The 22500-nt window shown below is 53.2% G+C and overlaps 1 long non-coding RNA gene and 2 pseudogenes across 3 annotated transcripts in view; 1 reads left to right on the top strand and 2 right to left on the bottom strand.

Annotated features, from left to right (window-relative positions):
* Positions 1 to 5023: 5023 nt before the first annotated feature.
* On the bottom strand, positions 5024 to 6977 carry LOC144580045 (signal recognition particle 9 kDa protein pseudogene; annotated as a pseudogene).
* Positions 6978 to 15236: 8259 nt separating this feature from the next.
* Positions 15237 to 22500, top strand: part of LOC144579857 (uncharacterized) — a 21666-nt gene continuing 14402 nt past the window's right edge. Inside the window, exon 1 of one of the 2 annotated variants that reach the window (XR_013528315.1) lies at positions 15237 to 15748. This is a non-coding gene — a long non-coding RNA (uncharacterized LOC144579857). Of the gene's footprint in view, positions 15749 to 19551; positions 20015 to 22500 lie in introns of those variants that run through there. The other variant, XR_013528314.1, reaches the window with a different exon arrangement.
* On the bottom strand, positions 17447 to 18045 carry LOC144579856 (ATP synthase peripheral stalk subunit d, mitochondrial pseudogene; annotated as a pseudogene). The gene has a single exon (XR_013528312.1). The product of XR_013528312.1 is annotated as an ATP synthase peripheral stalk subunit d, mitochondrial pseudogene (transcript).

Here is a 22500-nt window from a genome sequence, read left to right as displayed (position 1 = left end):
AGCACTTCACCCTTGAAGAGCAAGCGCGCGGGCGGGGAGCGGTGGCTCACGCCCGTCATCCTATAGCACTTTGGGAGGCCCAGGAGGGAGGATCACTTGAGGTCAGGAGTTCGAGCGAGACCAGCGTGGCCAACCTGATGAAACCCCGTCTCTACTAAACGTACAAATGATTAGCCGGGTGTGTGGTGGGGGATGCCTGTGATATCAGCAACCCGGGAGGCTGAGGCAAGCAAGCAGGCAGGCAGGCAGGCAGGCAGGCAGGCAGGCAGGCAGGCAGGCAGGAGAACCCCTTGAACCTGGGGGGCGGAGGTTGCCCTGGGCTGAGATCACGCCGTTGCACTCCAGCCTGGGCGACAGGGGTGAGACTCTGTCCCGGGGGGGGGGCAAGCTCGCACCCTGCCACCTTTCACTGCGGCCGGCCCTTTTTTAGGCTCTGAACCTATGTCATTTCTGACATAGGTTGACTCCCTCGATCCCCTCTCTCCGTTAGTGACTCGGTAAAGTAACTTGGACATTGTGTCGCCCCATCCCGAAGACGGATGGGTGGAATCCCACTGGGAGGGAGGGGAGAAATGGATCGGGATACCTGGTGACCTGGGCCTGCCTGAGGAGACTGTCACCCTTCGCTGCTCACGAAAAGGTCGGGTAGGGGCAGAGGAAGAGCTCTTTGCCTTTGGCCCTTTGAAGGTTCGCCTGAAACGTCAACTCGTCAGAGACAGATGAATCAGAGAATAGGCCAGACACGTTTCGTTTCTGGGTCCCCTGCAGAACGAAGGCCCCCGGGATGACTTGGGTTCCACAGGGTGTATCTTCTCCGACTCTAGGTCCTGAGACCTTCGGTTCTGGGAGAGGGGGAGGGCCCTGCCTCTTCCACGAAAAGGAAAGAGCGCGTGCTTACAGAGGCCGAGAGGAATCTAGACGGACAGAGGGGCCCTGCTGGGTTTCCCCACTCGGTGTGTAGGATTTGGGGAGGTCGAGGCCAGGCTCCCACTTGGATGAAAGGAGCATGTTTCAGACTTTTCTCCCTGTCACTTGTGGCGTCTATCCTTCTCCTATTTCCCTGACAAACTCCTCAACTCAAAAATAAACGGTTAGGGAAAATCTTACCTAGCGAAGCCAATCGTGGAGGCGCTAAGGAAGAAAGCTCATGACCGCGGCATACATTTCTAGACATAGGACCTATCGCGGTGTGTGCGTGGGAGTGATTTCTAAGGCATGGCCACTGTATCGCTACTGGGCTGGGACGGCCCAGTGATGTTCTCGTGAGGAGACGGTGGGTGGATCGCGAGAGGTCGAGAGTTCGAGACCGGCGCCGGGGCAACGTGGAGAAACCCCGTCTCTACTAAGAATACAACATTCACCCGGCACGGTGGGTGGTACGTGCCTGTCATCCCAAGCTACTCGGGAGCCTGAGGGCAGGAGAATCGCTGGAACCCAGGAGGCGGAGGTTGCCGTGAGCCGAGATCGTGCCACTCACTCCGGGAGTGAGTGTGGATTTCACGGACCTTCGCTTCCCTGTAACGGATATTGACACTCTGAGGTGGTGGGTCTGGAGTCCACTCGGAAACGCTAGGGACTGGACTTCCATCTTAGATAGGCCCCATCTCCACCCCTAGCCTCCGTCCACACGCCCCCGCCCCTGGTCTCCTCTTCCTTCTCTCTAGGGGAATGGAAGTTCCAGATGAACCCACGGGCGGGTGCCTAGGCCGTGTCCCCTGGGGGCTCCGGTCGACTAGTTGCAGGCGGGCATCACCCGAGAGGACTCCCTGGGCCCAGAAACGACCTGATCCGAGAGGGATCGGGGAGAGGCCGGCGACGCGGCGTGCCTGAGCCGCCCCCGCCCCCGCCCCCGCCCCCGCCCCCCAACCTCCACCCCGACCCAGAGCGATCCAGCGTTCCCTTCTTTTTCGTGCTGACGCCTGCAAGCATCGGTGGTCTTTGGGCATCGCCTAGCGGCCACTGTAATGGAAAATCGAGGTGGCGCGGAGGGAGCTCTGCCAGCCCGAGGACTTCACAGAGCCTGGGGCAACCGGTTTCTCTTCCGCCCATCTGGAGGCCCCTCCCTCTCTCCCTCGTTGCCTGGGGAACCTCCGCCCCGGTGGGGGCCCTATTGTTCCTTTATCGGTACTTTGTGTTCCTTTGTTTGTTGGTGTCTTTCATGCGCATAGACTCTTCTACCTGGGCTTTATGAGGAGTTGGTTTATTTTTTAAGCACCCCCCACCCGCCCCTTTACTCCAACTCGATGAGTTTGTGAGGTGGGTTCCCCCCAACGCCGCGCCTCTCACCACCCTGCGTGGAAACGTTCTGGAGCCAGGCGCGTGGGCCTCCATCCTCTCTCCCCTCCCCCCACCCTTTGCCGGTTGACATTTGCATGGGTGATGGCCAGATCTCACCTCACTCAGTGGCCACTGTTTTTGAAGATGGGGGGTGGGGGTGGGGGTGGGGCACGGTCCCACTTCCCCAGAGGCAGCTGGGGGCGATGGCACAGCCTTTGGTCCTCGTGGGCAAGCGGGTGGGCGGGCTGGACAGTAGTGGTGGGGCTTTTTCACCCCTTCACTCCTCAGCCATCCCTCCCTCCCTCCCTGGGAAAGCTTCATCTTGGCTGGGTCTCTCAATCACCTTTTCTCTTGATGTCTTCTTTTCTCCTTCCCCGGGCCAGCATATATGCAAAATGGGAAGGGCATCGTGGCGCCACGCTGGGCCGTAGTAGTTTGTGCCCAAAATAGAAACGCTGTCTAAAAAGAGATACTTTGCTCCCTTAAGATGACCGGAGGTGATGCCTTGGCACGGAATTCTAGGACGGTGTATCTTTTCCCCAGGACGTGTGTGAGCTGCTGTTTTTCTCCTGCTGTTGACTAGCGCTTTTGTGGATTTCTCGATGTCTAGTGACAGCCGGTTCCTGTAAACTGTACTTCATAATGTGATAACCTGCTTTTTGCCAGTTAAAACTAGCTCTCTCTTTCTCAGACTAAAAGCTGTTCAGGCTTTATGTCAGTTAGCTTCCTGAGCTGGGCAGACTCCATCTTACCTTCTACATTTTAGTGATTTTCCCACCATTCACTATGTCACCAGAGTATGTAGCTGGGGCGGGCTGACGCTGGGAACGCATTTGTTGATAAGAGGCCGAGTTCAGTGGTACCAGCAGAGCTTGGGAATGCGGGCAGGTGCTGTCCGATGCCCAGAGCCCCGGTTACCTATATAAGTTGTGTGTCTTTTGTGACAACTTTACCCCTCGCACCTGGCACTGTTTTATTTCTCATGTTCTAGCTTAAGTTTGAACTTTTTGCTTACTCTCCTTTTGTGAAAAATTTCCTTCAGCTAAGTTCCCCCTCCCTTTTAAAACTAGGGTATAAAAGACCGCCTAATATTTCCTTAGGGGCCGAGAGAATTTTGGGCATCAGCCACCTCTCGGTCGCTGGCATAATAAAGGACTCATAATTCAATCTCAGAGTCTGGTGCATTCTTTCACTCGCTCGGGTACAACAATAAGGTCTTTCTTTCTTTCTTTCTTGTTTTTGTTCTTCTTGTTCCTGTTCTTCTTCTTCTTATTATTATTATTATCTTCTTCTTCTTCTTCTCCTCCTCCTCTTCCTCTTCTTCTTCTCCTCCTCCTCCTCCTCTTCTTCTTCTTCTCCTCCTCCTCCTCTTCTTCTTCTCCTCCTCCTCCTCCTCTCCTCCTCTTCCTCCTCCTCCTCCTCCTCCTCCTCCTCCTCCTCCTCCTCCTCCTCCTCTTCCCTTCTTCTTCTTCTTCTTCTTCTTCTTCTTCTTCTTCTTCTTCTTCTTCTTTCTTCTTCTTCCCCAGGCTGGAGTGCAATGGCACGATCTCGGCTCACTGCAACCTCCGCCTCCTGGGTTCAGGCAATTCTCCCGCCTCAGCCTCCCGAGTAGCTGGGATTACAGGCACGCGCCACCATGCCCAGCTAATGTTTTGTATTTTTAGTAGAGACGGGGTTTCGCCATGTTGACCAGGATGGTCTCCATCTCTTGACCTCATGATCCACCCTCCTCAGCCTCCCAAAGTCCTGGGATTACCGGCTTGAGCCACTGCGCTTGGCCTGCAGGATGTATTTCAACGTAGTACCTTCCCTTCATTCCATTCCTGGGGAATCAACATGTGAACACGACGTTTAGGTGGTGAAATTAGGGTACGAATATAAGTGTCAAATAATATCATACTTCCGGTTTACTGGAAAACATGACAGTTGTGACAGTCACACCTAACACTTTGGTTACAGAAAGAGAGAAGACGGACAGAAGTATGCAATGATGTGACAGTTGGGATCATCTATCGGCCTTCTGAGAAACTGCAGATGAAAAAGACGTCGTGAAAATGTCTGTAAAATGGTGGTTGTGGTACATGTGTAGTGACCGTCATTGCATTCACGCACTCAAATAACTGCTGCTTCTGATAACTGAAAACTAGATTCAAAGTCATTGTTCAACGAGCTGATACTACCAATCCCCTATAATAAAAGGTATTTTTATTGTATCTCTCTGGAGAGAGAGAGAGAGAGAGAGAGAGAGAGAGAGAGAGAGAGAGAGAGAGAGAGAGAAGGCAAAGCATACTGGTTAGTCAATTCCTGTTAGATATAATTGAGGCCACACTACTAGACATACTCAGGTGCACGGCATTCGTAACAATGCGCACTGTGGTGCGGAGTTTGTTCCGATTACCATCTTTTATGTCTGTTGGTCATCGACAGCATACATTTTATGCTCCAAAAGAAATACCTCGATCCAACACAACGGTTACATTGAATGTTCTTTGAAAGAAAGATGAACTAAATTTAAGGAAGCATTGGCTTTTCGTAATATCTCATTTTCAAGTTACTGTTACGAATCTGCCAGAAAGAAACAATTGTGCGTTTTACCTAACATCAAGTAATCTGCAAAGTTCCGGAGACAGATGCATCGCTTGTGCAGTTTCCAAAAGTAAATACAGGCTTTCTGACTGAAAACATTCGCATTCCTAGCTCTCTAAAGAAAACATTCAAAAGAAAATTACAGAAAATGACCTCTGAGCTTCTGAAGAGTCCACTTAGTTACATAAAGTATTTTCTGTCCCAACACTTTCCCTACTTCAAAAGATATTTACTTCCTCAGTACATGACAAAGTCTTCATTTCAAACCATTCACTCAGTTTCCATGGTAACACTGAGGGATTCCCTGGCTACGGTCAGTGCCACTAGTTAGTTGACTGTGGAATTTCTCAGTCTTCTTTCCATCTTGAGCTTCCTCTCTTTTAGACACCAGACAAACTCGATCATCTGTTACTTGTGTGTTTAACACACAAGTTTCCATCAGAATGCCTGTATTTGAGAACCACACGTGCCTTCACAGGGTCAGCGAGGTAAAGCTTCTCTCTCGGTAGGCAGCGTGGCTGAACTCCTCCCAGGTCTGGCACTGTGCGTCGTGGCCTGGAGTGCAAAAGTAAACAGAGGCAAGGCCACAGAACCAGGTTCAGCAAACTACCTAGAGTCGCCAACGGATGCAAAAGTCATAAGGTCTTATTTTCTAGAAATTCATGAGGTCTTCTTCTTCTTCTTCTCCTTCTCCTTCTTCTTCTTCTTCTTCTTCTTCTTCTTCTTCTTCTTCTTCTTCTTCTTCTTCTTCTTCTTCTTCCTCTTCTCTCTCTCTCTCTCCCCCCTCCCTCCCCCACTTTCTTCCACCCCTCCCTCTTCCTCTCCCTCTTTTTTATTTTAATATAAGCTCAGGTAGATCTAATCCAATCCATTCCCAAGGCCTCAATTCTTTACTTTAGGAATCTCAGATTTGATCTCCATACAGAATCCTGTGCAGAAGTGGCGAGTTTATTTCTGGACTTGGAGACCTCAAAGATGTTACACATTGATAAAGATTCAGGCCTGGCACGGTGGCTCCTGCCTGTCACTGCAGCACTTTGGGAGGCCGAGGTGGGCGGATCACCTGCGGTCAGGAGTTTGAGACCATCCTGGCCAACATGGTGAAACCCCGTCTCTACAGAAAGACAAAAATTAGCCAGGCGCGGGAGCTCACGCCTGTAATCCAAGCACTTTGGAGGCCAAGGCGGGCAGATCACCTGGGGTCGTGAGTTCAAGACCGGCCTGAGCAACATGGTGAAACCCCGTCTTTAGAAGGAAAAAAAGGACAAAAATTAGCCGGGCGTGGTGGTGCGTGCCTGCAATCCCAGGTTCTCGGGAGGCTGAGGCAGGAGATTTAATTGAACCCAGGAGTCGGAGGTTGCAGTGAGTGAGCCGAGATCGCACCACTGGACTCTAGCCTGGTGGACAGAGTGAGACTCCCTCTGAAGGGGCGGGGGGGGAGAGAGAGAGAGAGAGAGAGAGAGAGAGAGAGAGAGAGAGAGAGAGAGAGAGAGATAAATCCAACCCTAAAATCTGGGTTTGCTTTCTCCGTTGACTCGGTTGTGACCCAGACTTAGTGTCTCGATAAATCGTGCACCTCTCTGTTCAGCTAGGATGCTGGGAGGGTTTTCTCAGTCTGTATCTCCCCATGTCTTAAATGACCCGTGACCGAGCCCTGTCCGTTCTGTCTCAAATATGGAGCTCCAAACATTCCTCTCCATTTCCACAACTACACACGGCCCCTCGTGAAACCACTGGCTCTCGGGAAAACATCCCAGATGGTGGTTTCAGCTTTTTGGCTATGAAGCCTGAGCCTGCTGACAACATTCCTGTTCAGCTAATACGTTTGTATTGTTAGTGAAGGCGGGGTCCCACTATGTTGGCCTGGCCAGGATGATCTCCATCTTTTGACCTCGTTATCCACCCTCCTCTCTCTTTCTCTCTCTCTCTGTCTCCCCCCCCCACCCCCGTGTTAGTGAAAACCTGTCTTTAGTAACAATACTGTCTCTGTGACGGTCTGTCTGGCTGGCTGGCTTTTGCTGCCGCTGCTGCTGTTGTTTCTGTTTTAAAAGTGCACCCGGGCCACCGATTATGGTATCAAAAGCATTATAAGATATGTGTAATTCTCTCTCCATTGAGTACCCCTTTCCTCCTCCTCTCTCTGCTCTCTGTCTCTCTCTCTCTCTCTCTCTCTCTCTCTCTCTCTCTCTCCCCCCCATTCCTCCTCTCTCTCTTTTTTTTTTTTTTTTTTTTTTGCTTTTTTCTCTCATTTGAGACAGAGTGTCGCTGCTGCTACCCAGACTGGAGGGCAATGGCACGATCTCGGCTCACTGCAACCTCCGCCTCCTGGGTTTAAGCAATTCTCCTGCTTCAGCCTCCCGAGTAGCTGGGACTACAGGCACGTGCCACCATGCCCAGCTAATTTTCTTTTTCTTTTTTTTTTTCTTTTTGAGTTGAGACGTGGTTTCGCTGTTTAGACCAGGATGGTCTCGATCTCTTCACCTTGTGATCCACCCATCTCGGCCTCCCTAAGTGCTCGGATTATAGGCGTGAGATGCCATGCCCAGCCTGTGCTACTTTATCTTTTAACTTTTTGCTTACTCTGCTTTTGTGAAAAATTTGCTTCAGCTAGGTTTCCCCCCTCCTGTTTCAAACTAAGGTATAAAGAACCTCCTAACTCTTTTTTTCTTTGGGCCTGAGAGAATTTTGGGCATTAGCCACCTCTCCGTCGCTGGCTAACATAAAGGACTCATAATTCAGTTTCAGATTGCGGTGCATTCTTTATCTCACTCGGATATAACATCTCTCTCTCTCTCTCTCTCTCTCTCTCTCTCTCTCTCTCTCTCTCTCTCTGTCTCTCTCTCTCTGTTACTCTCTGTGTCTCTCTCATCTCTCTCTGACTCTGTCTCTCTCGATCGAGTGCGACACGTTGAGTTAAACACCTTCATTGGTTTTCTTTGGTGGTGGTGGTGGTGGTGGTGGTGGTGGTGGTGGTGGTGGTGGTGTGTGTGTGTTTGCTGAGACCGAGTCTTGCTCTGTCTCCCTGGCTGGAGTGCAGTGGCACAATCTCAGCTCACTGCACCCTCTGCCTCCCTGGTTTCAAGTGAGTCTCCTGACTCAGCCTCCCGAGTAGCTGGGACTACAGGCACGTGACACCATGCCCAGCTAATTTTTTTTTTCTTTTTTCTTTTTTTGAGTTGAGATGGGGTTTCGCTGTTTAGACCAGGATGGTCTCGATCTCTTCACCTTGTGATCCACTCGTCTCGGCCTCCCTAAGTGCTGGGATTATAGGCGTGATCTGCCATGCCCAGCCTGTACTACTTTATCTTTTAACTTTTTGCTTACTCTGCTTTTGTGAAAAATTTGCTTCAGCTAGGTTTCCCCCCTCCTTTTTCAAACTAGTGTATAAAGAACCCCCTAACTCTTTCTTTCTTTGGGCCTGAGAGAGAATTTTGGGCATTAGCCACCTCTCCGTCGCTGGCTAACATAAAGGACTCATAATTCAGTTTCAGAGTGCGGTGCATTCTTTATGTCACTCGGATATAACATCTCTCTCTCTCTCTCTCTCTCTCTCTCTCTCTCTCTCTCTCTCTGTCTCTCTCATCTCTCTCTGTCTCTGTCTGTCTCGATCGAGTGTGACACGTTGGTTTTCTTTGGTGGTGGTGGTGGTGGTGGTGGTGGTGGTGGTGGTGTGTGTGTGTGTGTGTGTGTTTTCTGAGACCGAGTCTTGCTCTGTCCCCCTGGCTGGAGCGCAGTGGCACGATCTCAGCTCACTGCACCCTCTGCCTCCCTGGTTTCCAGCGAGTCTCCTGACTCAGCCTCCTGAGTAGCTAGGATTACAGGCACGCGCCACCACGCCCAGCTAACATTTTTGTGTTTTCAGTAGAGGCAGGGGTTTCACTGTCTTGGCCAGGCTGGTCTCAAACTCCTGACCTCCTGATACTTCCACCTCGGCCTGGCCTCTCAAAGTGCTGGGATGACAGGCACGAGCCACCGCTCCTGGCCATCTTCCTTGGTTTTAACTGGAGAATCTAGATTCGAGCCACACCTCGTTCTATGTCACGGAAGGACTTCGTTATCCTGCCGACTCGGGAAAGCCAGGCCCCTTGTGACCCGTTTCAAACTGAGAGCCACCTCATGTTTGGGAAATGGATCCGCTCCCAAGTTCAGTGAAGGGATGCGGTGTGTAGGACGAGGGACCCTGTTCCTTCTGATTTGGTCTGCATGGTGGGGCCTGGGGCTGGCCGGAGCTCAGTGTGGACCGATGGCTCCCTCTACCATGGGATCCACTGTCCCCACTTTGGAACACAGGCCTTGGCAGATCCTGGCCCTTCCTGGTATTGAGTCAGGCCGGGTGCGGTGGCTCATGCCGGTAACCCCAACACTTTGGGAGGCAGAGGCAGTAAGATCTCTTGAGCACGGGAGCTCCACCACCAACCTGGGGCTACATGGCCAAACCCCGGGGTCCGTGCCTGTAGTCTCAGCTACTTGGAGGCACTTCACCCTGGGCGACAGACAGAGCGAGACCCTGTCACAAACAGACAGACAGACAACAGCTATATTATGTCCTTCTCAGGGTACAAAGCAAAGCTAACAGAATACAGCATTTAATTTTTTTTAACTTTGTTTATTTATTTATTTTGAGACGGAGTTTCGCTCTTGTTACCCAGGCTGGAGTGCAATGGCGCGATCTCGGCTCACCGCAACCTCCGCCTCCTGGGTTCAGGCAATTCTCTTGCCTCAGCCTCCCGAGTAGCTGGGACTACAGGCCCGGGCGGGTGCGGTGGCTGGCTCACGCGTGTAATCAACCCCAACACTTTGGGAGGTGGGCGGATCACGAGGTCAGGAGATCGAGGCCATTCTTGCTAACATGGTGAAACTCCGTCTCTACTAAAAATGCAAAAGTCATCCGGGCGTGGTGGCACATGCCTGTACTCCCAGCCACTCGGGAGGCTGAGGCAGAAAGAATCACTTGAACCCGGGACGGAGAGGTTGCAGTGAGCCTAGATCGTGCCATTGCCTGCCCTCCACCCTAGGGGACAGAGCGAGACTGTGTCTCAAAGTAAATAAATAAACTCGTTCATTCGTTCATTCATTCTGAGTAGACATGCAGGATGTCAGCTTCTGGCCTCACGGACTCTGAGCTGACGAGTCCCGTGGTCTGTCTATCGCAGGACTGTACAGGTAAGGAGTTAAAAAAAAAAAAATTTTTTTTTTTTTTTCTTTTAAAGCGTCATGTTTAAAACAACTAATTTTGTTATACGGAAATATACGGATGTACCCCAAACACAGAAACTGCTCTTCCATTTTGAAACAACTCTTTTCAAAATTGTCTTGGGCCTGGTGGGTGTGCCAGTGATCCTTTTAGGTTTCGACCTTGACGGAGAGAATTTCCAGTCGGTCTCTTCTCTCTGGAAGGAAGTTTCACATAATCCGATGGGTGGGGACTTAGGCTGTGTCTCCCTAAGGCGCTGGTCGATTGCTTGTGGCAACTGCCTGGGAGGGCACGGCGGCCCCACTGTGCTGTGGTGGGGGGAGGGCTCCATTCTTCCCCTCTCCCGCTCCCGTTCCTGGCGATCCCAGTTCATTCCTGGTTGACACTCTCTGTTGGCAGGCAGACTTCGGGCATCCCCTAGCGGCCACCGTTACTCTGAAAACCGAGGCCTCACGGAGGAAGAAAGAAGGCACTCTGAAAACCGAGGCCTCATGGAGGAAGAACACTCAGGCCGCCTGCGCACAGCCCGGGGCAACTGTGACTTGTCCGCTGCCCCCGCCCCCGCCCCCATCTTCGCGTTCCTCCCTCCCTTGTTGCCTAGGGAATCGCCATTCTGACCCCCGGGTCTCATTGTTCTTTGATCAGATAAAAAGAATATCCTCCTAAATGAACAGAAAGGCTAAACTTTGTCTTGCTGGAGATTGGATTGATTTTGAGCTACTCAACCTGAGAGTTACAGTGTTACCATAGAGATTGACTGTTTTTGGTGAAGCCAGTTTAGTTTTCATCAGTTTTTAGAGTGTGAGAAATCAGATTTTATTCTGTCCATTTTTTTTTTTTTTTTTTAATTTTTTATTGGATTTTAGGTTTTGGGGTACATGAGCAGAGCATGCAAGACAGTTGCGTAGGTACACACATGGCAGTGTGCTTTGCTTTTCTTCTCCCCTTCACCCACATTTGGCATTTCTCCCCAGGCTATCCCTCCCCACCTCCCCCTCTGTCAATTTCTCTTAATAGAGTTTTCTAAAATGGTCACTTTTGCAACCTGACTCATAAAGTATTCTTGACCGTGTTGGCTATTTTTGCCATAGAGAACAAAATTAATATTCTGTTTCTATTACTGTGTGGGTTTTGTCCCTTTAAATTAATTTTTACTTCAAAGGACCCTTTCTCGGACTTTTCCCTAACCCTTCAGGTTATAGTATGCAGTTGAAAAATCCATGGGGCAAGCTTCATAACACTTCATATGTTATTGAAAGTACTGAAGAAAATGGACCTGAGGAACCTAGCTAGCCCTACCTGGAGTTCATGTCATTTTTGTCATTTGTTTTGTTTTCCAGTTTTTAATGCACAAAACAGCAGTAACAATACCCGGCAAGAATTAAAGGATAATTGTAAGACTCGTAAATCATTTTGATAAGGATCTTCTGTTCAGTATGCATTTCTGAATTTTTAGTCATAGAAAGATAGTGCTAGGTATAATTTCAGGTGTCTAGCGTGGACATATTATGATCTAAAGTAATTGCTGTCTTGATGTGAAATAAAAGTGCTTTATCATCCAAGGACAGTTCTATACAATTATGTAACTATTGCTATTTTAGGAGTGTTATCAGGGTATTAGTAATATTAATAAAATAATTAGAAAGCTTAAGCAACTAGCCTTCTGGAAAGTTAAGGATAAAAGAATAAATAGGCCAGGCGTGGTGGTGGCTCAAGCCTGCCTGGGAGGTTGTGGCGGGTGGATCAGAGGTCAGGAGGTCGAGACCAGCATGGTCAACATAGTGAAACCCTTGCCTCTACTGGAAATACAGAAAAGTTAGGGGGCCGTGGTGGCACGTGCCTGTAGTGTAGTCCCAGCTGCTCACTCACTCGGGAGGCTGAGGTAGGAGAATTGCTTGAACCCACAGGGGGCGGAGGTTGCACTGAGCCTGGGTGACAGAGAAAGACTGCTTCTCCAAAATATTAGAATAAGGCCGGGCGCGGTGGCTCACGCCTGTCATCCTAGCACTTTGAAAGGCCGAGGTGGGTGGATCACCTGAGGTCAGGAGTTCAAGACCAGCCTGGCCATCTTTAGAAAAAAGAAACCCCATATTTAGAAAACAGAAGTAAGCCACACACACACACACACACACACACACACACACACACACACACACACACACACACGCTAGAATAGAATAGAATAGAATGGAACAGAATAAAATAGAATTGAACGAACGAACGAATGAATGAATGAATGAATGAGCAATTTTTCAGGAACAAAGAAAACCCATGGTGACACAAACCTATGCTTCTCGCCTTTTGAGGCAGCAATGACGCTACAAATTATGTGTGATTTCTTGTTTTTCTACATTTAATTTAACGTCGTTACTATTATTATACTTCTTGCTATTGTTCTTATTTGAGACGGAGTCTTCCTCTGTCGCCCAGCCTGGAGTGCAGTGGCGTGATCGCGGCTCTCTGCAACCTCCGACTCCCGAGTCAAAGCGATTCTTCCGCCTCGGCCTCCCGAGTGAGTAGCTGGGACTACAGGTGCGTGCCACCGCACCCGGCTAACTTTTGTGTATGTAGTAGAGACGGGGTTTTGCCCTGGTCAGCAGGCTAGTCTCGAACCCCTGACTTCAAGTGATCCACCCGTCGTCTCAGCCTCCCAAAGTGCTGGGATTATGCTCGGTGCGTTATGAGCGGCTCGGCTAACATGGTTAACTTTATGGCCCCGTGGTTGGGCCTTTGGTTTACAGCCAGAGGCTACCTGACAGAGCCCTGTCCCTCGAAAGAAGGGTGGTTATCTGCAGATAGCAGCAGGGTCTTGCTCTGAAATCCTCAAAGCCTCTGCTGTGATTCAGAATGGTGGTGTCTGTCTCAAACGGATGGTCCTGTTGATCTGCTCTGGTATTTAGAAATGAATGCTCCCCTACTAAAATCTGTCACAGACACCTCCGGGACGGATGAATGTGGTGGGTGCAAGTTTGGAGGTGAGGCAGGTGCTTCGCTAGAGCTGAGGAGTTGAAGACCAGCCCGGGAAACAGGCTGCGGTGCATTTGTCTGGCCAAGGCCCATGGCAGCCTCCACTTCCCGACCTCAAGCAATCCTCCCACCTCGGGCTCCAAAACAGCTAGAACTATACAGGTGCCTGCCATCACGATGCCCGGCTAACTTTTTAATTGTTTTGATTTTTTAGTACAAACGGGGGCTCGCTGTGTTGCCAGGGCTGGTCTCAAACTCCTGGGCTCAAGCGATTCTTCCACCTGAGTCTCCCAAAGTGTTGGGATTATAGGCGTGAGCCATGGTGCGCTGCCCTCTTTTTATTTCTTTTCTCCTCCTCCTCCTCCTCTTCCTCCTCCTCCTCCTCCTCTTCCTCCTCCTCCTCCTCCTCCTCTTTCTTCTTTTTCTTCTCCTTCTCTCTCTCTCTCTCTTCCTCCCCTCCCCCCCTTTCTTCCTTTTCTTTTATTTATTTATTTATTTATTGGAAAAAAAAAAAAAAAGATGGGGTTTCACCATGTTGGTCAGGCTGGTCTTGAACTCCCGACCTCAGGTGATCTGCACGCCTTGGCCTCCAAAGTACTTGAATTACAGGCATGAGCCACCACACCCGGCCTCATTCTTTTTCTTTTTTCTCTTCCTTCCTCCCTACTGGATGGATGGATGGATGGATGGATGGATGGATGGATGGATGGATGAGTGAGTGAATGAATGGACGGACGAGTCGGTTTCCGGAAATATTTACAGGCGAGGTCGGGTGCCGCAGATGACGGCAGGGCCTTGCTCTGAAATCCTCGAGGCCTCCGCCGTGATTCGGAACGGTGGCTACCTCAAGCGGATGGTCCTGTTTGTGTGCTCTGGTCTTTTTTAATTTCTTGAGACGGAGTTTCGCTCTCGTTACCCAGGCTGGAGTGCGATGGCGCGATCTCGGCTCACCGCAACCTCCGCCTCCTGGGTTCAGGCAATTCTCCTGCCTCAGCCTCCCGAGTAGCTGGGATTACAGGCACGTGCCACCGTGCCCAGCTAATTTATTTATTTGTCTATTTTCCGGTATGTTTAGCAGAGACGGGGTTTCACCCCGTTGACCAGGTTGGTCTCGATCTCTCGACCTCGTGATCCACCCGCCTCGGCCTCCCAAAGTGCTGGGACGACAGGCTTGAGCCACCGCACCCGGCTGTGCTCTGGTCTTCAGGAACGAGCGGAGCCTTCCCGTGCTCCGCCACCTCCTTGTATGTCTTCTACGACCGTCCACGCTTCCATGTACTTTTTTAGAGATGGGGTCTCCCTGTGTCGCCCAGGCCGATCGTAGGTCACTGTGACCTTGAACTGACTGGTGGGCTTAGAGAGATGCTCCCCTGACTCAGCCCCTGAGGAGCTGGGCCTACCGGCCCGGGCGGGTGCCAGGACGCAGCACGACACAAAACGGCCGGCTGATTATCTATCTATCTTCCTTCTTTTTAATTGTTTTCTTCTGCGACAGAGGTTCTGCTCGCTCGCTCGCTCTGTCGCCCGGGCTGGAGTGCAATTGCTCCCGGACCCAGCGGGAGGGTCGGGTCGGGTCGGGCTGCTTATTCTTGCGGCCTGATGATGAGCTGAAGACGAATTGGGAAAGGAGGGAGTTTTCATTTCTGTGACTGCTTACGGGGAAACGGAAGGCCTGGAAAATATCGCCAGACCGACTCAAAACCACAGAGGAGGTCAGAGCCTGTGTACCTTCCGAGCTCTCTGTGTACGTGTCACGGTGCGTGGTCACCTAAAGAGGGAAGCGAATCCCCCCCACCACCCCCCCGCCCCGGGAGTCTCGCTCTGTCGCCCAGGCTGAAGTGCGGTCGGTGGTGAGATCTTGGCTCACTGCGACCTCCACCTCCCGAGTTCCAGCGATTCTCCTGCCCCTGCCCGGCCTTTCGAGGGCCTGGAGGCGGGGGTTTCGCCATGTTGACGGGGATGGTTCGGAACTCCTGACCCCGGGTGACCCGCCCGCCTCTGCCTCTGACTACCGGAGTGCTGGGGTGAGGGGCGTGGGCCGCCGGGCCTCGGCCTGCTTTTTCTTTTGTTACTAGAGAAGAAAATGGCGTGGGCCCTCTCGCTATCACGGTATACACTCTGCTATTCTGTGGGATACGCCGTGCGTGTGAGTGCGTGCGTGGGTACGTCCGTGCGTGCGTGCGTACGTACGTACCTACGCACGTACGTAGGTGCGTGTGTTTCTGCGCGTATTGCCGAGTCACGGTGCTTCCTTCCCCCTCAGGGTCTCCGCTCCATTAGTTGTGGGGGAAATGCCTGGGAGGGTGCCGGGCTGACACTTGCATATGTTGTCATCGGGCGTCACCTAGCGGTCACCGGTTCTCCGAAGTCTAGGCGGCGTGACGGGACGCTCTGGCCGCCCGCCCACCGTCAGGAGAGATTGTGGCTTCTCTCTGCCACCCGCCCCCCACCTCCCCCCACTTAGAGGCCCGCCCTCCCTTAGTCCATTCGTCCCCCACCCCCACCCCCACCCCCACCCCCGACTCCCTCGTTGCCCAGACGACCCCTGGAGACCCTGGCCGGGCCCGATTGTTCTTCTCTTTGATCCGTTGTTTCCCTTTCTTTCTTGGTGTCTTTCTTAACCCATATGGACCCTTCTGCCTGGGTTTTGTGGATGACAGCTCCACTTTAGGCCTTGTCGTTAGTGGGGACTTTCCCGATTCTCCCCAGATGTAGCGAAAGCAGGTAGATGTCCAGAGTGTGCTCGTAAATGGCGTTTCCCAGAAATCATCGAATGAGTGTGGAGGAAGAAACATGCGGTGCCCCCCTTTCGAGGCAGCGATGCCAGCAATCATGAATTAGGTGTCATTGCTGGAGTCGGCTTGTTTCCTGAGTTGCCCTCCGTGCCCACCCCCACCCCAGTCTTGAATACATTTTAGAATAACCTACTGTGCCTCCGTCCCTTCCCCTTCCTCTTTGTGTCCCCTCCTGCGCCCCTTGGTTTCTCTCCTTCCACTCAGGCATATCCCCCCTTCTTTCTTTCTTTCTCTTTCTCTCTCTCTCTCTCTCTCTCTCTCTCCCCCCCTCCCCACCCGCCACCCCTCCCTCCCTCCCTCCCTCCCTCCCTCCCTAGGTAAACTCACTCAACCACCCTGGCCCAGGCCCTCATAGTCATTTTTCTTCTTTTTTTTGGAAACAGAGTCTCACTCTGTCACCCAGGCTGGAGTTCGAGGGCACGATCTCGGCTCGCGGCGGCCTCTGCCTCCCGGGTTAAGGCGATTCTCCTGCCTCAGCCTCCTGAGTGGCTGGGGGTTACAGGCATGCACCGCCACGCCCGGAGAAGTTCTTTCTTTCTTTCTTTCTTTCTTTCTTTCTTTCTTTCTTTGATTAAAATTAAAGAAGTTTATTTGTATTGTTAGCAGAGACGGGGTTTCACCATGTTGGCCAGCCTGTTGTTGGACTCCTGACCTCAGGTGGCCCACCCGCCTCAGCCTCCCCAGAGTGCTGGGATGACAGGCCTGAGCCACCGCGCCCGGCTCATTGTCACTTTTAACGGTTACCTTACGTGTGGCATTTTTATTTTCCTGGCCAACATATTCCTAAGGTGGAAGGTGTCTCGCAGCCCCTCCCCGGGCCTTACTATGCCGGTAGAGGATTTTTCGAAAAGAAATCTGTCTGTGCTTTCTCCTTTAGTTTCTCTCTCCCTAATTGCCTTCTCCAGTTCTTTCTTTCTTGTTTGTTTCTTTTGTCGTTTTCTGTGTTTCGTTCGTTGTTCCTGTGTTTCTTTCGTTGTTTCTGTGTTTCTTGTGTGGTATTTTTTTTTTTTTTTTTTTTTTTGAGATGGAGTTTCCCTTTTGTTACCCAGGCTGGAGTGCAATGGCGCGATCTCGGCTCACCGCAACCTCCACCTCCTGGGTTCAGGCAATTCTCCTGCCTCAGCCTCCTGAGTAGCTGGGATGACAGGCACGCACCAGCATGCCCAGCTAATTTTTTGTATCTTTAGTAGAAATGGGGTTTCACCATGTTGACCTGGATGGTCTCTATCTCTTGACCCCGTGATCCACCCACCTTGGCCTCCCAAAGAGCTGGGATTACAGGCTTGAGCCACCGCGACCGGCTCCTTCCTTCCTTCCTTTCTCTCTCTCTCTCTCTCTCTCTCTCTCTCTTTCTTTCTTTCTTTCTTCTTTCTTTCTTTTTTCCTTTTTTCTTTATTTTGAGACAAGAGTCTCACTCTGTCACCCAGGCTGGAGTGCGATGGCGCGATCTCAGCTCACGGTGACCTCCACCTCCGGGGTTCAAGCGATTCTCCTGCCTCTGCCTCCTGAGTGGCTGGGGTTACAGGCATGTGCCACCACGTCCGGAGAATTTGTTTTTCTTTTCCTTTTTTATTTTTAACATTAAAATTAAAGAGGTTCTTTTTTTTTTTTTTTTTTTAATAATTACTTTTATTTTTAATGTCCAGAATGTGTAATATAAGGGCCAGAGCCTCCTCCTGGACTCAATTTTATAAATTCTCAATTGGTTGGTGAGGCCAATAGGGATACTTTTGCTTGTCCAATTTGGTTTCTGGGAAAGCTTCGTTCAAGTCCTCAATGGTCATCTGTTCAAATGGAATTAAGTTCTTATACTTCTCCATCTTTTTCTCATATTCTACAACCCTGGCCTTTGAGAGAGACACCCACTCAGCACAAGACTTCACATCTTCTTTTTCTTCAGCATCCACCAGGGCAGTATATGGATCCTCTGGTATAGGAACCTTCAGGGCATTAAACTTCTTCTCAAAGTCATCCACCAAGCCTGCTTTGGCCTCATTGGCCTTGTAGTAAGCCCAGTCAATAGATGGTGGATTCTCAGGTAAAGCAGCCAACCTGGAGGTTAGGATCTCATTCCAGGATTTCAGGGAATTAGCAATGGCCTTTTGGTTTTGGGGTATGATCTCCCAAAAAGCTATCCAGTCAATGGTTTTTAGAGCAAGTTTTCGCCCAGCCATCTTGGAATCCTTCACCGACCCCAGCTGCCTATCGTCCACAGCAGCAAGTAACGGAAGTGGGTCCCTTTTTTTTTTTTTTTGGTATTTTTAGCAGAGACGGGGTTTCACCATGTCGGTCAGCCTGTTGTTGGACTCCTGACCTCAGGTAGCCCACCCGACTCAGCCCCCCAGAATGCTGGGATGACAGGCGTGAGCCACCGCGCCCGGCTCATAGTCACGTTTAACGGTGACGTTACACGTGGTATTTATATTTTCCTGGCCAACCGTATTCGTAAGGTGGAAGGTGGGTCGCAGCCCCTCCCTGGGCCTTACTATGCTGTTAGAGGATCTTTCGAAAGGAAATCTGTCTATCCTTTCTCCTTTGTTTCTCTCTTCCTAATTGCCTTTTCCAGTTCTTTCTTTCTTTCTTTCTTTCTTTCTTTCTTTCTTTCTTTCTTTCTTTCTTTCTTTCTTTGTTTGTTTCTTTTGTCGTTTCTGGGTTTCGTTCATTGTTCCTGTGTTTCTTTAGATGTTTCTGTGTTTCTTGTGTGGCCTTTCTTTTTCTTTTTTTATTTTTTATTTCTTTTTTCTTTTGAGACAGAGTCTCAGCCTGTCACCCAGGCTGGAGTGCGATGGCGCGATCTCGGCTCACGGTGACCTCCGGCCTCCATGGTTCAAGCGATTCTCCTGCCTCAGCCTCCTGAGTGGCTGGGATGGCGGGCGTGTGCCACCGCGCCCAGGTAATTTTTGTATTTTTAGTAGAGACGGGGTTTCAACGTTTTGGCCAGGCTGGTCTCGAACTGCTGACCCTGTGATCCGCCCGCCTCGGCCTCCCAAAGTGCTGGGATGACAGGCATGAGCCACCTTGCTTGGCCTCTCTCTCTCTCTCTCTCTCTCTCTCTCTCTCTCTCTCTCTCTCTCTTTTTCTCTGTCTGTCTGTCTGTCTTTCTCTGTTGCTCTTTCTTTCTGTCTCCCTGCCTTTCTTTCGAGATGGAGCCTAGCTCTGTCGCCAGGCCCGATTATGTTTAGCAAGAAATTTCATTTTGTCTATTTTCTTTCTTTCTTCTCTCTGCCTTCCTTCCTTTCTTTTCTTTTTCCCTTTTTTTAGATTTTTACCTAAATGCAGGTGGGGGCTAATGCCGAAAATGGCATTAGCCTCTTCTTTCTGCCTTCCTTTCTTCTTGCTCTGTGTTTTTCTCTTTCTTTCCCTCCTCCCTCCCTCCCTCCCTCCCTCCCTCCCTCCCTCCCTCCCTCCCTTCTTTCCTTTTTTCTGTTCCTTTCCTTTTTTTCTCTCTTTCTTTGTCTTTTATACTTTTTTTGTCTCTTTCGCCCTTTTTTCCTTCACCTCTTTCCTCATTCTTTCTCTTCTTCATCTTTCTTCATTTTCCACCTGTCTTTCATCATCTATTTTCTCCAGATTTTAAAATTTCTGTTTTCTCCATGTCCTTCCTCCCCCCACCCTGCTTCCTTTCTTCCCTCTCTCCTTCCTCCATGTGTCTTTTTTCTATCCCCCCTCCCTCCCTCCCTCCCTCCCTCCCTCCCTCCCCCACACCCCAGGTTTGATTGTGAAAGTGTCCTCATTCTGTGTCTCTCTGTCACCTGAACGACTCGCGACCGAGTCCTGTGTGTTCTTTCTCCCTCCGAGATGCATGTCCAAACAGCCACACGTCGTGGGCTTGTCTTTGGAGCCTGTCTCGGTCTACGCAGAGACACGTTTGGAGGACGGTTTCTGTGGGGTTGGGGTGGAGGGGCTGTGTCTTCGGCCTCGGCCAGACTTTTCTCGACTCACGGTTTCGGTTTTGCCGTCCGCCGGCCGCCCTGCCATCTGGATCTCTCTCGGTGACAGGTTTGGGGACCTGGTCGTCGCCGGTTGTCGGGCTCCATCTGGCGGCCGCTTTTATATGGTTTTCTTGGCTTCTGGAGCTCCGGTGACAGCTGCCGAGGGAGGGGACCGTCCCCGCTGTGAGCTAGTCATTGCTCCGGAAAGCCTGCGGCCGTCAGCGGGGCTGTCCCTGTGGCGCCAGAGCTCTGGCGAGTCACTTGTGAGTCAGAGCTCGGGCGTGCAGGGCTGTATGGGGGCAGGCTGTCGCCGAGTTTCCAGGCCCGAGCGAGGTGTCGGGGCTGCCCGGGCTGGTCGACCAGTACGCCGTAGCTCCCGAGGCCCGACCCGCGACCCGCGGGGACCCTCCGGGCGTGGCGCGGGTGGCCGGGGACGCCACTCCACGGCCCTGTGGCGGGCCAGCGCGGGCCCTGGCCGCCAGAGGCACCCACCCACCCGCCGGATTTCCTTCCCGAGTCCCTGTGGGGAGTCGGTGGCCTTCCTGCGCCGTCCTCCCGGGGTGCCGCGCCTGGCCGCGGTCCCTCTGCTGTGACGCTTTACTTCCGAGTCCGCCTTCGTGGTCGGAGAGTGGTCCCTGAGCGCCTTCGGTCCCTCGTGTCGTGTGTCCCTCGCGTGTGAGGGGACGGCCGAAAGAGTCTGTTTCTGAAGGCACGGGCCGGCCCCTGCGTGGCACCGGTGGCCCGGAGGGCGTGCCCGGGAAGGGCTGCTCCCTGGTGTGTGTGTGTGTGTGTGTGTGTGTGTGTGTGTGTGTGTGTGTGTGTGTCTTTAGGTCGACCAGACAGCCCTGGGTGCTCCATGTCTGGCTGTGATGGTGGCCTTTTTGGGGACAGATGTCCGTGTCACGCATTTGTGAGTCGGCGGTGTGGCCGGTGACTAGACCCCCTGCCCCCTGGGCGGGGTGTATCTTTCACTCTGAGTTGTCGTTTTGTGCCACCGGGTTATTGCTGACACGCTGTCCTCTGGCGACCCGTCGCTGGAGAGGTCGGGCCTCTGGATGCGTGGGGGGTCTCTGGTCTACCGGTGACCCGGCTAGCCGGCCCTGCTCTGGGTTGAGCCGCCGGCTGGGGCCCGTGTGCCTTGCCTCCCGTGCATCCGTCTGAGTGTCCCGGCTCCCTGGTGCCGCCCTGGGCCCGGGTCTCTTCCGACTCACCTGGGTGTGGCGGGGAAAGGCCGGTGCGGGCGGGCGGGCTCCCGTCTGCCTGCGTGTGCGCTCCCTGCTGCGGGCACCTGGGGCGGTCGCGACGACCCCGTTCCGTTGGCTCCGTGCCGTGCGTGTCAGGCGTCCTCCTCTCCTCTGGGGTTGTCCGCCGTCCCTTCCCCGGAGCGGGGCTGGCCGGCCTCGGGCCCGTGGGCTCCGTGGCTTTGCTGAGGTTGACTCCTTCGCCCCGCTCTGGGTCTCTTCCGATCGATGTGGTGACGTCACGCTCTCCCGGGCCGCGACCGATCCGCGGTGGGCGAGGGACGGACATTCTCGGTGAATGGGACCGCTCTTCTCGTCCCGCCCGCGGGGGCCCCCTTGCCTCTCCTGCACCCTGCCTGTGGGGTCTGGATCGGGAGGTGTAGGGGGTACGGAATCCGGCCCGACCTCGCCGTGCTCCCCCGTTCTCCGCCTGGCGGGGGCCGGTGGGGTCCTCTGACGCGGCAGGCATCCCTCGCTCTCGCCTCCTGTGGTTGTTGCCTTGTCGGGGGCGGCCCCTCTCCGCGGCGGTGGGGGGCTCGTCCCGATGGCCCGTCGTGCTGCCCTCGCCGGGGTGGTGCGAGCGTTGGCTCCGCTTGGGCCTTTTGCGGTGCTCCTGGAGCGCTCCGGGTTGTCCCTCAGGTGCCCGAGGCCGAGCGGTGGTGTCGTTCCCGCCCCCGGGGCCCCCTCCTCCGGTTGCCGCCATGGGGTCTGCGTGTGGGTCCCGAGGAGAAGCGCTCAGCTCGTCGGAGGGTTGTCGTCGAGGCGATCGATCGAGGTTTTGTGCCCCTCGACGCGGGGTTGAGGGGGTGCCTCGGGCTCCGCTCCTCTCGCCGTAGACCTCATCCCTCCCTTCCCTGGGTGTCCCTGAGCGCCTCCGTGGGCGGCCCGGCGAGGGGCGACCGGTGGGTGGGGGAGTGTGACCCGCCCTCGGTGAGAAAGCCTTCTCTAGCGATCCCAGAGGTGTGCTTTGGGGGTACCGGACTCCCCCGGCCCGCCGCCTCTCTCTGCGTTGTGGTAGCGCTTCCGCGTGGCGATTGGATTCGCTCGTGTGTAGGCAGAGTTCCCTCTTCCTCCTCGGTGGCGGGGAGAAGTGGGGTCCGCCGGTCTCCGCGGTGGGGACCGAGCGCCGCTCGTCGCCTACTGTGGCCCGCGCCTCCCCCCTCTGAGTCGGGGGAGGGTCCCGCCGGGCCGGGCCCTGTGTCCTCGCCGTTGGGGAGGTCGTCGCTTGAAGGCTGGGTGCGTGTGGCGTCCCGTCTGGCGCGTGACCCCCTTCCGCTGCGAGCCGGCTCTCCGCCCGCTCCCGTGCCGTGCCGAGCCCTTGCCGGTGCCGGCGACCGCGCTGTGTGCGGGGCGACGGGTCGGGCCGCCTGGGCCCGGGAAAGCGTCCCCACGGTGGGGCGTGCCGGTCTCCCGGAGCGGGACCGGGTCGCGGATGGACGAGATCCTGGGTGTGTCGCCCTGGCGTCGGGCTTGTCGCTGTGGTCGCTCCGGGGCCCCCGGCGGTGGGG

Source organism: Callithrix jacchus, chromosome 17 (assembly GCF_049354715.1).
Source record: "Callithrix jacchus isolate 240 chromosome 17, calJac240_pri, whole genome shotgun sequence".
In the NCBI taxonomy this organism is placed as follows: Eukaryota; Metazoa; Chordata; class Mammalia; order Primates; family Cebidae; genus Callithrix; species Callithrix jacchus.
The sequence above is the reverse complement of the archived record's forward strand: the minus strand, read 5'-3'. Positions and strand labels throughout refer to the sequence as shown.